Genomic DNA, 14,124 nt, shown 5'->3' with positions numbered 1-14,124 from the left:
GATCTGACCTTGACAGCCACACGCAGTGGAATTGTGGCTGCAGTGGGTGACAGGGCAAATGAAGAGCCGGACAATCAATAATCTGAAATGTGTCCTGTAAAACACCTCAGACCCTAGTTTCAATAAAATATTCTTCCCTTTAAATATTCCTGACATGCACTCCTGACATCGGCACACTAAAGCAGGCAGTACATTTCTGGATGGAATAATGCATGCATTTCTGCTTGCCAGATTGGGACCTCAGTAGACTTTTAGTGCCCGAAAATCATGGCGCTGTGCAGCTGAATGCCTAGGCCTGTAATTTGTTTTGGATACTTTCTGCAAAATAATTCCTGTATGAATGGTTAGTCGTCTTCCTGCATTGGTTTGAAGCCGTGGCGGCATTACAAATTAAAGAAGAATTTAAAAGGAATATTGTCATGGTTTATATATGAAGGACGAGTAGTTTAAAAAAAAACTTAATCTCTTCAAATCAAATAGCAAGCCAATTTGCCCACTTTTCAAGCAAGATTCCAAAAAACATGCTGGCTTTTTCTTAGTCTGGGGAGTTTACAATCTGTGGTTTACATTTTTATTGATTTAAGTAAGATCTCTGAGACTCTTCTCAATTTGCACAGTACACAAACTCTGTTCCTCATCCAGCTTCAATCAATTTTAATTGTCAACTTGGTTTTGCTTGTGCTTACCGGAGGAGTATCAGTACTGGATGCCCAATGTCATAATCAAGCACTCCCAAGGCATGTAGAACAGAGCCAGATGCAGAGTAAAACTCCTTCTGCTCTTAGCCTAGACTTTAGGAGGGCCCGTTTCATTTACCATTTCTACGTGCTCACCCTTGTAATCTGTCTGAAGGAGGTAGCCAAATTTGTGCTAAGGACACTCCAGACAGCAGCCATGCACAAAATCTCATCAGCAGAATCAATGGGGTTAATTTTAACTGTGGAGATTGGGGGAGGCTGTGGGAATCAAGAGTGCCTGTATCAAAGTAGGTGGCACTCTGGCTGCCCAGCATATGAGGCCCGAAAGATGTTAACTCTCAGACCTCATTTTAATGTCCCGAAACTGACTCCCATCTGAAGAAATCAGGAAAGATATCAATGCAGGAAAGTCAAGGTCAGGGGATCCATGGAATCAATCCCCGACAAGGGAAGTGAGAAAGGAGGTAGATTGGGAATGATTGCAGCTGAGGAGGGATGTGGAGAACCCAGGGTAAAGAGAAGCTCAGGGTATCCTTACAGGCCAGGCCTGGAATTCCTCCTGTCCCACAGGATTCCATATAAAAATTATTTTTCCAAACTTAACTTGATCTCGCTTGGTCACCCTGTGGGCTTCCGCCATGGTCAAGATGTCGCGGTTTGAGCCCACGTGGGCTTTTTGAATGCAGAAGCTAAAATGCTGTCGCAGCATCAATAACATCTTCAGGGCACTACTTTAAGATGTAAATTAGGCCCGAGTCTGACTGCAGTGGGACCCGTGGCTGACTTGAACATTAGTGAAAGTAAATGTTGCCAAGTGGGAATGGAGCAACTTCAGGCTGGCAGGTGAACTCAGTCTAATCTTAACCAGCTTCCATGCACCATTCTCATCGGGTGGGGGGGAGGGGGTGTTAAAATTGGCCAAAATATCTTCTTTCAATTTGTCGAAATGAATTACATTAATAACTTGGAATAAATACATTGCATGAATAAAATGAATAGAATTCGGCAAATTTCTGAGGAAATAAATCACCACTGCGTCCATCTCTACAATTCCTGGCCTAACAAGCTTTGTGTCTGAAGCCAGGCACTGAAATAAGGCCCATACTATACATACAGCGGAAAATGCAAGCATTGTTATTTAACTGTTTCCTTCAGCTAATGGCACACAGCTGCAGGTGAGAGGCAGATACAAAATTCACAGGCCCAAAAATTGGTTTGTGACACTCTGCTTGAAAATGGGTGCGGGAACCGATCCCTGCGCTCAGCTAGACAAGCCCAACCAATATTGAGCCCTGGGCTTTATTTATACGAGATTAATGAGCTGCAAGCACCTGCTGGCTGTACCACCACCCCCAACAACCCTGGCAATTTTCCAGAAAAAGTGGATTTCAATTTTGGACCGCTGCAGTTGAGAGTCCTGGAGAGGCATAATCAGGAGAGGATGTGGGACGAACGTTGGGGAGTGGGGTGATCAGGAGAGAGAGGAAAGTGATTGCGAAGGGGGCCATGTTGGAGCCAGCAATGGTCTTCAGCACTGCAGTGAAGCAGGGTGGAGTAGTCCTGCACCTACCTGCTCCATACACAAGTATTATTTTTTGAAATCTACTTTTTTGGTTTGCTGGCTCCTGCGGCCCTTTTAATGGCTACTCGTTAGGCCGCATGTAGACCACATTTCCCCAAATGCAAGCAGCTGCATCAAACAGCCATTAGGCTCCCTATTTGCATATGCAAACAGCCGAATGCCTGTTTCAGGTGCAGGCCATGGATACCTCTTCTGCTTGACAAGATATTTATGGTAGGTGGTACACTTCCAGCATGTAATGAGTGCCCTCACCCCACTCGCCATACTGGATGCTCAGCTGTCCAGTTAATGCCTGAAAAATGCGTGTGACGTCACTGAATTTCTAGGCTAATGGTATGTGAAATTAAAAATTCCATGATAAGAACTCGCTGGTGGTGTTCTAATACATTTAAATATGTGGAAGGGCAACATTACCCTTCAGCAGTACTGGTAAACAAACAATTCTGGGAAACACACCAAAACTGTCTAAACTCACAGGGGTCTGATTCAATAGTAATGAACTGCTCGTGGGAGTGCAGTAGTGCTGAGCTGAGAGTTTCTCTCAAGGCTTGGCAAATAGTTCATTTTCATGTCCAGGCAATTATCGTCACATTGGCAATGTAGGCCATCCAGTTCAAAAGTGATTTAAAACAAAGGAGGGAGGTTGCGAGGTCATAAAGTGTATACTAATTTCTTGTCCTTTGATCTATAAGCCAGACATTTTCAAAGGGCCAGCAGATACAATGATTATTCGATCAGTAATATAATTCCAGCGGAATGCATCGAATGACAAACGACTAGCTGAAAATGGGCCTTTGAACAGTGACACTGAGAAATGGCTGCTATTATCTCCTTGCACCCCAGTGACTCCCATTGTCTTGCTGTTTTATGTAAATGCATTTTCAGATTTCACACAGATCCATGCTTCAGGCTGGAAAAAAGTGAACTACGTTGGTTTGCAAGAATCATTGGCAATAATATAATTTATTATGTATCTGAACTGGCACAATATATCCATGTTTTGAATTCACACTATCCAGTTACAAGAGGCATTTCCAATTTAGTTTAAAGAGACAACATTATAGTTCAGTTCTGTCTGAAGACACAACATTACAGTTCAGTTAACCCAACCGTACATTTTAATTTGCACTTTTTAATGTTCTGGGACAATTCATGGCTGAACAATGATCTTGCTGTTTTCACTGCATGGGACAGAAGATAAAATACTTTAGACCTTGTGTTTTGTATATGCTAAAAATGAATAATCCAATAATAGACTTTTAAAAAAAATTTTCATTTTAACATTTTATACTTTTTAAACTGATTTTCACAAATTTTGCTTAAACAATCAGTTCTGTACTGTGCTCGTATTGGCATGCACTGCATTGCAGGAGAATAGTGAACAATAGCATGTTGACAGATAGGTAAACTGTCATTACCATCCCAACACATTATGCACCAGCTGAGATAATGCAAATATATTGGGGGACAGTCGAATAAAAATTACAGTTGAAATTAATGCTTCAATGTAGAAAAGGCAATGTACCAACTGTCAAATTTTACAACAATATTTTACCACCCTAACTGAGCTCCATGTATACAGTTCAAGGAGGTATCATTGCTCTGTGAGGAGTTATGCGCAGCGTAGCAGTGCTGGAGACCTTGTGCTGTTCTCTGTGAGTCTCCCATGCCACCTGCCACTTCCTGTGTGACCCACATGGTATCCTGAGAGGATAAGGACACATACGGATTCATAATCTGCATGCACCAGAAGGCTTTGTTTTGACGTTATCCTGATGTCACACAGCGCAACCAACTGATGTGATGCCAGGATACCAAATTTGGGCATCACAGGTCCAGGCAATGAACTTGTTGTTTACTCAAGGAACATAAGCATGAACCTGCAAGATGGTCCCTGCATTGGCATTATTTAAAGGGCCAGGCACATTGGCAGGGAGTGTTGCCGCATCTTCATGGAGGGGGGTGGGGAAGCAGTAGGTTTGTTGACCTCTCCACGCATCTCATTTATGTTGCATCAGACAACATAAAAAGTTTCTCATTACAGTCTGCAACAGGTAGGGGCTGCAGTTGCTATGCTTCTGGGTCTGTAACATGACAGGGAAATGGAGCAAAGGCTGCAGAGAAGGCAAGCAGTGTGCCACGCCCTCTGCCAAAGTGGGATCCAGACTCCTCCATGCTCCTTGACATTGACAGGAGGTGGCATGGCAGCACAGCCAATGCACCCAACATCTCGGTGTGCCTGCCCATCAGCACTCTCCTGTATGCTGCACCTTTGAGGTCCTCACCTGAGTCCTCTGCAGCAGTACTCATCTGCCAACTCACTCTCCAGGGAGCTGGCAAATAAACCATCCTTTACCCTGACCAGGCTGCAGGCCAATCATGTCCAGCTGACTCACCGCATTTTGATTCCAACGCTATATACTATACTCCAAGGTACATGCAGTGCCCATCTCTGAGCTGGTGGCTGTAAATGTCGATTGAGTGATGGGGCCTGTGTAGTTGCTGTCTTTCCTCCTCTTGTGGATTGGCAGGTTGCAGTTCTTGGGTGTCTGAAAGCAGGAATTCAGAATGGGAGGGAAGGGGGTGGGGGGTGCGTGGGCAGGAAAGCAGGAATTCCATGGTCACACTACCTACTTGATGCCACATCTCAGGATGAGGGTGAGGAGGGAGTTGAAAAGCGGCATAAAGCTGTCACCGTTATCGGAATGTCCTCTGCAGTACCATATGGCACAGAGGCGTTGCCTCCATGCCCATGATGTGGAGCACCATCAACTCCAGAGAGCTCAGGGGATGGAGTTTTGGAGTCTCACCTCCCACCCCCTCTGGTCTTTTTCCCCTCCCTGATATTATTGACAACCTTCTCCTGCAAGAGAGAATGAAAAGTGTCAATGATTGTGTGGCACTGTGCTTGGGTGGTATGCCTGCCATAGCTGAATAGTTGGAGGTATGTGGAGAGAGGGAGAGGTGGATGTAATGCTGGCAAAATTGGTAGATGTGTGTGAGCGTGAGGTGGGGTACGTGAATGCTTGGCATGAGTACTGAGTGCCAGGGACTGCTGCTGGGTGAGTGATGGGTCTGTGATGCATTGAGTAGAGTGAGAGGTTGTTGGTGTGGTGGGCATAAGATATACCGTGAGGATGCATTCACTCACCTGACCAGCCATGTCTGTGATTGTATTTTTTCCAGCACTGCTGCCACATTAATGGTGCCAGACTCCGGGCATTCACCTCCCAGGTGACATGCTCCCATTCCCTCTTCAGGCTGTTTCCTGAGGGCTTCTTTCCAACCCAGGGAAACTTTGTCTTCCTCCTGGAATCCACCTTAGTGATTAAAGCCTCCAATGTGGTGTCACTAAAATGAGGAGCCCTCTCCTCGCCTGCTGAGACATCCTTCCAATCTTGAAAACTGACTTTGTGTTAGGCATGATTGCAGCTGCAGTCTCCCTCTACTAGGCAGTGAACCTGTAAGAGGAGCAAGCTGCCTGGATCACATGATCAGTAACCAAGGCTACCAGGAACTCCTGCTGTGCGCAGAGGCTGCAGGCAGATTGGGGGACAGAGAAGCAGCACTGGAGCCTGTCAGGCTAATGCAAAAATCATGCAGATGAGTTGGGTACATGAAAACTGAGACACCTTGACCTGTATGGGTATGGGCAGGTCACAAATCATGACCCCTGCTCAAAAAAATCAGCTTAAAGCAATTTCTAGTCTGATATGTCTTGACTGCTGAATGGCAAAAATAGCCTCATCATGGCACCTATCCAGACACAAAATATATACAGACTTCTGGTCATATGACTTCCCAGTTTTCTAACCAGGACAAGAAGACTTGTATAAAATGTGGGAATGAAGGGGATTTGAATCTGTAGTATCCAATAATTAATATTTATAACAATTAATTCTCTCTTCTTCTCCTGAAGGCATTGACTTGTTCTAGTATACAATTCCATATCTGCCAACCAACCTCTGGTAGTTTGCCCAAATGTGCCTCATTTGTGTGCTTACCAAGAGAGCAAGAGTTAACTTTTTCACCAGACAGTCATATCATAAAAATTACAACATAGTGCGGCACAGTGGCGCAGTGGTTAGCACTGCAGCCTCACAGCTCCAGCGACCCGGGTTCAATTCTGGGTACTGCCTGTGTGGAGTTTGCAAGTTCTCCCTGTGTCTGCATGGGTTTTCTCCGGGTGCTCCGGTTTCCTCCCACAAGCCAAAAGACTTGCAGGTTGGTAGGTAAATTGGTCATTATAAATTGCCTCTAGTATAGGTAGGTGGTAGGGAAATATATAGGGACTGGTGGGGATGTGGTAGGAATGGTCGGCACAGACTCGGTGGGCCGAAGGGCCTGTTTCAGTGCTGTATCTCTAAACTAAACTAAAAAGAAGGGCAATCAGATCATTGTGTCTGTATGGTTCACAGCTTTTCTGCTTGAACTATCCACTCTAATAATGTTTCCCGTTTGCTTTTCAAATATTTACCCAGTTATTTCCTAAATGATCTACAGCCTTAAAAAACCACTTGTGCGAAAGCATTCCATAAATAATCATCCCTTGTGTGGAAAGATTTACATCACCATTGAGTCTACAGCACAGAATTCAGGCCATTTGACCTAACCGGTCTATGCTGACTGTGATGAAAACCACACCTGCCTAGAATGAGACATATTAATTTTGTCATATGGAACATTAATATTAAACTCTTACTGGACTGAAAACATGGCTGCATCTGCATTCTAACAGGACAGTGGCTGGAAACATTTATATTCTATGAGACAGTTGCCTGGAGAAGACAATGGAACTGCTCCCTGATTCAATTAACCAAATCGATTTTGATCTCAGGACATTGACTGTATGAAAACCAGCAGTCCAGCCCCCTACTGAGGGTGTCTACTAAGATTGAAAGAATCCACAAAACTTGTCAGGCAGGTCATCCCAAAAAAAAGCGAGTCGCATGACTGGCCTGCTGGCCCAGGTTTGGTTTGAATTGTGTTCACAGAACAGTTTGGGGCAGACTGCAATTTGAAGACAAAAGAGAAGGAAGGTCTCTTCCTCTCTCTCTCTCTCTCTATCTCATGAAAAGAAGAGATTGCAACCAGATTTCAGGAAGACAGAAAACCATCAAAACAAGTTTGAAAGTAAGTACTGGGCCCCAATGAGACGGCATGATTTAACTTCAACTAAAGACTTTACATCAAACTCAAAAGACAGTATATGAACTCCAGCTATTGCGTCAAACCTTTCCCTTTGATTCTTTCTCCTTTTCTGTTTCTATCTGCGTGTGTGATCATCGTGTATGCATGCTAGTGTGGTTGCGTTATGTATTTTTAGTAGTTTTAACTGAATTAGAGTTTTAAGATTAATAAACTTACACCTTTCTTGTTTAAATCTAAGAAAACCTGTCTGGTTGATCTCTTTGCCATTACAATTGCAGATCATTGAACAAGGATTCACTGAGGGGAAGCTAAAAACACAGTGTTTTAAAAATTCAACCCTGTTACGGTCAAACCAGGAATAGGCTGAGAGGGAACCCCAAGACCCCTTTCTCAACTGGTCATAACATGACGTTTATGCTGCACACGAGTCTCCTCCCACACTTCTTCATCTCACCCTATGAGCATTACTTTATTTTCCTTTCTCCCCCATTGTTTATTTAGCTATTCCTTAAATGCTTCTAATTTACCCTTCATTCTGTACTAATGAATTTGCCATTCAGAGAATCTTTCACTCTTTACCCTCTCAAAATCTTTCATAAATTGAAAACTTCTATCAGATTCCATCTTAGTCTTCTCTTCCACAGACAAAAATCACAATATTCCAAATCTTTCTTCTTAATTATAATCTCTCAATCCTGGTGTCATTCCAGTGAATCTTCATTGTTACCCATTCCATCATTCACATATCCTTCCGAAAATGGGGTGCTCAGAGCTACACTCAATACTCCAACTGTGGTCTGATTAACATTATGTAAATATTCAACAGCCTGTTGATTTTATATTCAATTTCCCTACACATAAAATCCACAATTTAATTTTAAAAGTCATATCCGATCATGTTTTCAGTCAATTCCCACGGGCTGAATTTTACCGACCCCTCGTCACCCCAGGTTGCGGCGCAGGGGCCGGTAAAATGCTGTGGGGAGAGGCTCACCTCGACCCGCGCCATCGAGACGGTCCCGCCGCACTTTACAGCCGGTGGGGCCTTGGTGCGCCGCCCCGTCGCACAGCGGCAGCACCACAATCAACATATGGTAATAATTACTTACCTTTGCTGATTATGCAGCCCACCGCCTCGCCACTGACACTGCCGGATTTTTCATTGAACGGGTGGCCGTCACATACCATCCCGTTCACGATCTGAAAAGCCAGCAGGTCCTCACTCTGCATTACGGAAGGGAAGAGGGAGGGGGGATACACATGGGTCTAACTCTTCATTCTTAAAGGGAGGGGCTCTGGGATTACTGGCAGGAAAGCTGTGCTGGCCTGAAGGGAGATACCGTGTACCATCCTTCTGTAAACAGTGTATGCTCTGTGTTTGTGAGAGGGCAATGGCACACTAGACACTCTGTGTGTGGGGAGGGTGCCAGAAAGGGCAGGAGCATTAAGGTTTTATGGATGATGGGGGCAATCGATTCAATTGGTAGGATCTTGATGTGGTCATGCTGTGCCACTCTGAGTGTTGGCCAAGATGGGCAATGCCATGGCACACCACATATTTGATCCAGGAAAGCAGCTGATGTACCTGTCAACACCAATCCGTGCCCTGTTAGGAACCTTCAAATACATGCAGGGTTCAACTTTATTTTTCACATGGAAATAGGTATGGCTCATCCTACATTGTGTGATCCTCTGCACGTGAGGATCCAAATGTGCCAGAGGCAATACCAACAGACAGGTGCGATCCACATAGAGGCCCCCGGTCGTGAGCAGCAGCCCCCAAGAGGAGCCAGCCATTACGGTTGCCGTGCATCTACAGGCCCCACAAGATGTACCATCGGATGTCAGAGTACCAGCGTCAGAAGAGATTGCTGGTGACATGTGTCTGTGCCCTGCTCAAGGATGACCTGCAGCCCATGGGCTCCGGTGAATATCCCATGCCTTTGTTCCTCATAGTGGCAGCGGTTCTCAAGCCTGACACCTCTGCAGCTTTTTAGGGGCCCACCAGAGACCTTTGTGGGGTCACACAGTCAGCAGTGCATCACTGCATCAGGGAAGTCACCAATGCCCTGCACCGGAGGGCCAGTGAGTATGTCCGCTTCAGGACGGACTCTCACAGCCAGGACCAGAGGGCCATTGGTTCTGGCACCATTGCTGGAGAATCATAGGTTGTAATGTTCATAGACTGCACTCATGTGGCCATCAGGCCTACTGCCAGGCTACCACCTGCAGACATCACCATTAAAGGAGCCCGCTCAATCTAAGTGAAGCTGGTATGTGATCACCGCAGATGCTTGGAGCGAATGTGTGACCGCTTCTCAGGCAGCTGCCATGACAGCTGGGTCTTGCGCCAGTCCCGGCTGCCACCGCTGTTCACTGAACTGGCTCAGATGGAGGGGTGGCTTCTTGGAGATAAGGGCTATCCTTTGCACACATGGCTCCTGACATCAGTGAGAGACTCCACCACTGCTGCAGGGGAGAGATACAACGCGAGCCACTGAGCTACATGAGCCATCACTGAGCAGGAGATCGGCATGCTGAAAGAGTGCCTCCAATGCCTGTATGGATAGGGTGATGCCCTGTACTACGGGCTGAAAAGGCCAGCTCCTTTCTTTGCTGCTCTACACAACTATGCACCCAATAGGGGCCAGGGCCTGGCATAATGAGGAGAGACATCAACAGGATTCCTCCACGGACTATGAGGACCCTGAGGACCTACAATTTGAAAAATGCATGGGAGGGCAGATGGCACCCAGGCTCTGCACGCAGGGCTAGCAGTGAGCTAGCGATGTACGGAAGTGGCTTATCAGACAAAGGCTGTCTGCACCATCGCAACCGCCATGAGCTTTGCAAGCCAAACATCACCCTCGCTCACCTGCTGTGCACCAGTCCACATCTGCAGCATCCCTGTGTAAACCATTAGAGGTAGCAGCTGACTGAGCCAATGTCCATGTCACTGCATCCGTGGAGACGCTCATGTGTAATGGTGGCATGGCAATGATATTATTGCATACGTTGGCTCTCCTGAAGGGCCAATGGTGCAAAGGGATGTGACATTGGCGCTACATGCTGGCACACATCATTCGCACAGAAAAAAGGACACACATGTTGGTGAGGAACATTTAGTGAAAGACGTATTTACATTGCTGTGACACCCGTGCATTCGCATTTGTGTCAGTGTGTTCTCTGTGATATCTTTTATGGTGCATTTAAGTCTCACATCCTGGAATGTGCAAATTTAAGATTATTCACCCAGGTGCAGCATGCTTACAAGAAGGAATGTTACACTTGAGTGCGAGAAGAGGATCGCAACGTCACAGGACACTGGGACACAGCAGGGTAAGTATGTGTCGGCAAAGCGGAAAGTGCTGGGGTCACTCAGCAGGTCAGGCAGCATCTGTGGAAAGAGAAGCAGAGTTAAATTTCAGGTCTGTGAACTTGGACAAGTTAACTCTGCTTCTCTCTCCACAGATGCTGCCTTACCTGCTGGATTTCTGCAGCACTTTCTGCTTTGCTGCCAGATTGACAGCAGCCCCATTCTTCAGCAGTCAGGTAAGTATTTCTTTGACAGCTGTCAGGAAGCAGGTGCTGGGGCACTTAAAATTGGGTCCCGGAACCTGCTGCACAACTGTTAAAGGGTTCCTCACTGCGCCGAATGCCCCACATCTCCCCAGGTAATATCAGGGGGGAGGCTCGGCACAGTGATACTAATGAGCCTCGGCGTGAAATATTGTGGGCGCTCTGTGGCGGCCGCTAAATGCGGGTGCCGCGCTGAGTTCAAAGGGCGCCGCCGTCCAATAAAATTCAGTCCCACATGTGCACACTAGCTAGCAGAGGTCACTGGACTGTAGTCAGGAGTTATTGGTCAGCTGACAGTCCTGAGGTCAAACCTGAGATTTTCCTGGTCTGGGTGACTCAGTTCCTCATTTATGAACCAAAGTGTTGGAGAGCATAGCTAAATTATTTGCAGCACTGAAACAGGCCATTCGGCCCCACGGGTCTACGCTGGTGTTTATGCTGCACTCAAGTCTCTTCCCACTCTTCCAGTCCCATCAACATATCATTCTTGTTTATTTTTTAGTTTTCCTCCTTCAATTTATTTCCCCTCTGCCTAAAGCATAACTTCCGTTATGGTACAGATCAATGGGCACTTGTTGTGGTCCAGTATCTTGTCCAAATGACCATTCTTCATGTGTAGGCCCAGACAGAGAACATTGGCAGGTCATTCAATCACAGGGCATCATGACTGATTCCCACCCAAGGCCCAGACATGGAGGCTTTCCATTATATTTAAAATGGGAAATCTTTCAAAAGTACATTCGCAGGTGGGTCTTATCTGTCAGGAGAGAATGAACAGGATGGAGCTCTTTTCTCTAGAAAAGAGAAGACTGAAAAGTGACTTGATTGAGGTTTTTACGATTATGAAAGGGCTTGATAGGGTAGACAGAAATGTTTACACGTTACAAAATTAGGGGCTATAAATATAAGATAACCAATGAATCAAATCTAGAATTCAGGAGGAACTTCTTTACCCAGAGAGCTGTTAGAATGAAGAACTCTCTACTACATAGAGCAGTTGAGGCAAATAGCATAGGTGCATTTAAGGGGAATCTGGATAAGTACATGAGGGAGAAATATGTAAAAGGTTATGCTAAAAGAGGTTAGATGAAGGGCAGTGGGAGGAGGCTCATGTGAATCATAAACACTGACATGGACCAGTGGGACAAATGGTCTGTTTCTTGCTGTAAATTCTATGTAATTCTACATAGGTAACCCTAATTCCATATCCTGTTTAAACACATCCAACCTCTTCTCTCCAAAATGAAGCAAAAGGTTTTTTCCAGTAAATCAGACGGATTATGGAAACAAATTATTCTTTTCTTGCTTAAATCCAATTAAAATAGAATATTTTAGTCAGATATCGGTGACTCCTTAGTGTTTTTTTTTCATTTTTGAATGCTTTATCTCATTGTAAGATGGAATTTACAATAGTTGGTGCATGCATGTGGCAAATTTTATTATTTTGTCAAATTAGCAGTCGTATTAAGGAATATTTTCTGAGCAGGCTAAATGGAACCCATCTCATAATGCTGACTAGGTAGTGGTCGAAGCTGACACTAAATGCTAAAAGCAAACATATGCTCCATTCACTTGAACCCCAATCCTAAGAAGGACTACCTTTCAAGTTGGGATATCTGATTCATAGCACTGAAGCACAAACCTAATCATTCTTCTGATACCTTCACATGACATTGTGACAGAAACCACACCTGCCAAAATGAGACATATTAACTTTGTCATATGAAACATTATTATTTCAATGCTTACTGGACATTGAACAGAACTGGTTTTAAAAAAGCCACAGAACAATGACTGAAAACATGGCTGCACATTTGCATTCTAACAGACAGTAGCATGGAGAGACAATGGGAGTACTCCCAGATTCAATTAGACAGATGGGTTTTGTCAATAGTGATGATCAAGTGACATTGAGAATCATTGAATGTATAAGTGCCAGAATTCCACCCCCCCCCCCCCCACCCCACCACCCCCCACTGAACGTGTGTGGTAAGCTGTGAGGAATCCACAAACCTTGCAGGCGAGGCTGTCGCAAGCAAAAGCTAGTCACATGATTTACCTGCTGGACATCCTGGATTTAATTGAATTGAGCTCACAGAATGGTTTTTGGAAGAGACTGTAGAACTTCAAGAAAAGAACATTCCCTCTCTCTATCTCTCTCTTTCTCACACACAAAGTTCCAGAGATCCATGGAAGTAACTTTAGCCTCAAGACAGAAGACCAGCAAAACAAGTGTGAAAGAGTGCACTGCACCCCAATGAGAACTGCAAGACTTAACTTCAATCAAAGACTTTACATCCAACCCAAAACCAGTAACTGAACTCCATCTATTACTTCAAACCTTTCCCTTTACTTCTTTCTCCTCTTTTGTCTCCATTTATGTGTGTGTTTATCGCATATGCATGCTAGTGTGGACGTGTAGCTTATTTTTAGCAGTTTTAACTGAGTTGGAGTTTTCTGGTTAATAAACTTATACCTTTTCTTGTTTAAATCTGAGAAAATCTGTCTGGTTGATTTCTTTGCAATTACAATTAGAGAGCAGTGAGAAAGGACTCACTGAGGGGAAGCTAAAAAACACAGTGTTTTAAAAGTTAAACCCTGTTACGCTCAAACCAGGAAAAGGCTGAGAGGAGCCTTTGACCCCTTCCTCACCTGGTCGTAATAATATAAGAATTTGGAGCCCAAAAATAAATGGCACAGTTTCAGAAGATGGATGTTCACACAGGAATGATTGGCCAAGGAGAAATGAAGCCATTTTAATATTAGTAGCAAGTCAAAGCAGCCTTTATTCAAGAATTTCAACTGTTCCACATTTTTGTTCCGCCACAGGAGTTTCTAGAATAAGATTCTTGAGTAGTACATTGTTTTTAACACAGTATTGAAAATGTATTAGAGAACATAATAGGAGCAGGAGTAGGCTAATTGCCTGTTGAGTCTGCTCCACCAGTCAATAAGATCATTGTTGATCTTCAACCTCAACTCCACTTTCCTACCTGATCCCTGATCGTCGACTCACAGTGTCCAACAATTTATCAATCTCAGCTTTATATATACTTAATGACTAAGCATTCGCAGCATTCTAGGGTAGAGAATTCCCAAAATTCACAATCCTCT

Source organism: Heterodontus francisci, chromosome 4, assembly GCF_036365525.1.
Source record: "Heterodontus francisci isolate sHetFra1 chromosome 4, sHetFra1.hap1, whole genome shotgun sequence".
In the NCBI taxonomy this organism is placed as follows: domain Eukaryota; kingdom Metazoa; phylum Chordata; class Chondrichthyes; order Heterodontiformes; family Heterodontidae; genus Heterodontus; species Heterodontus francisci.
Note: the sequence above shows the minus strand (reverse complement) of the source record.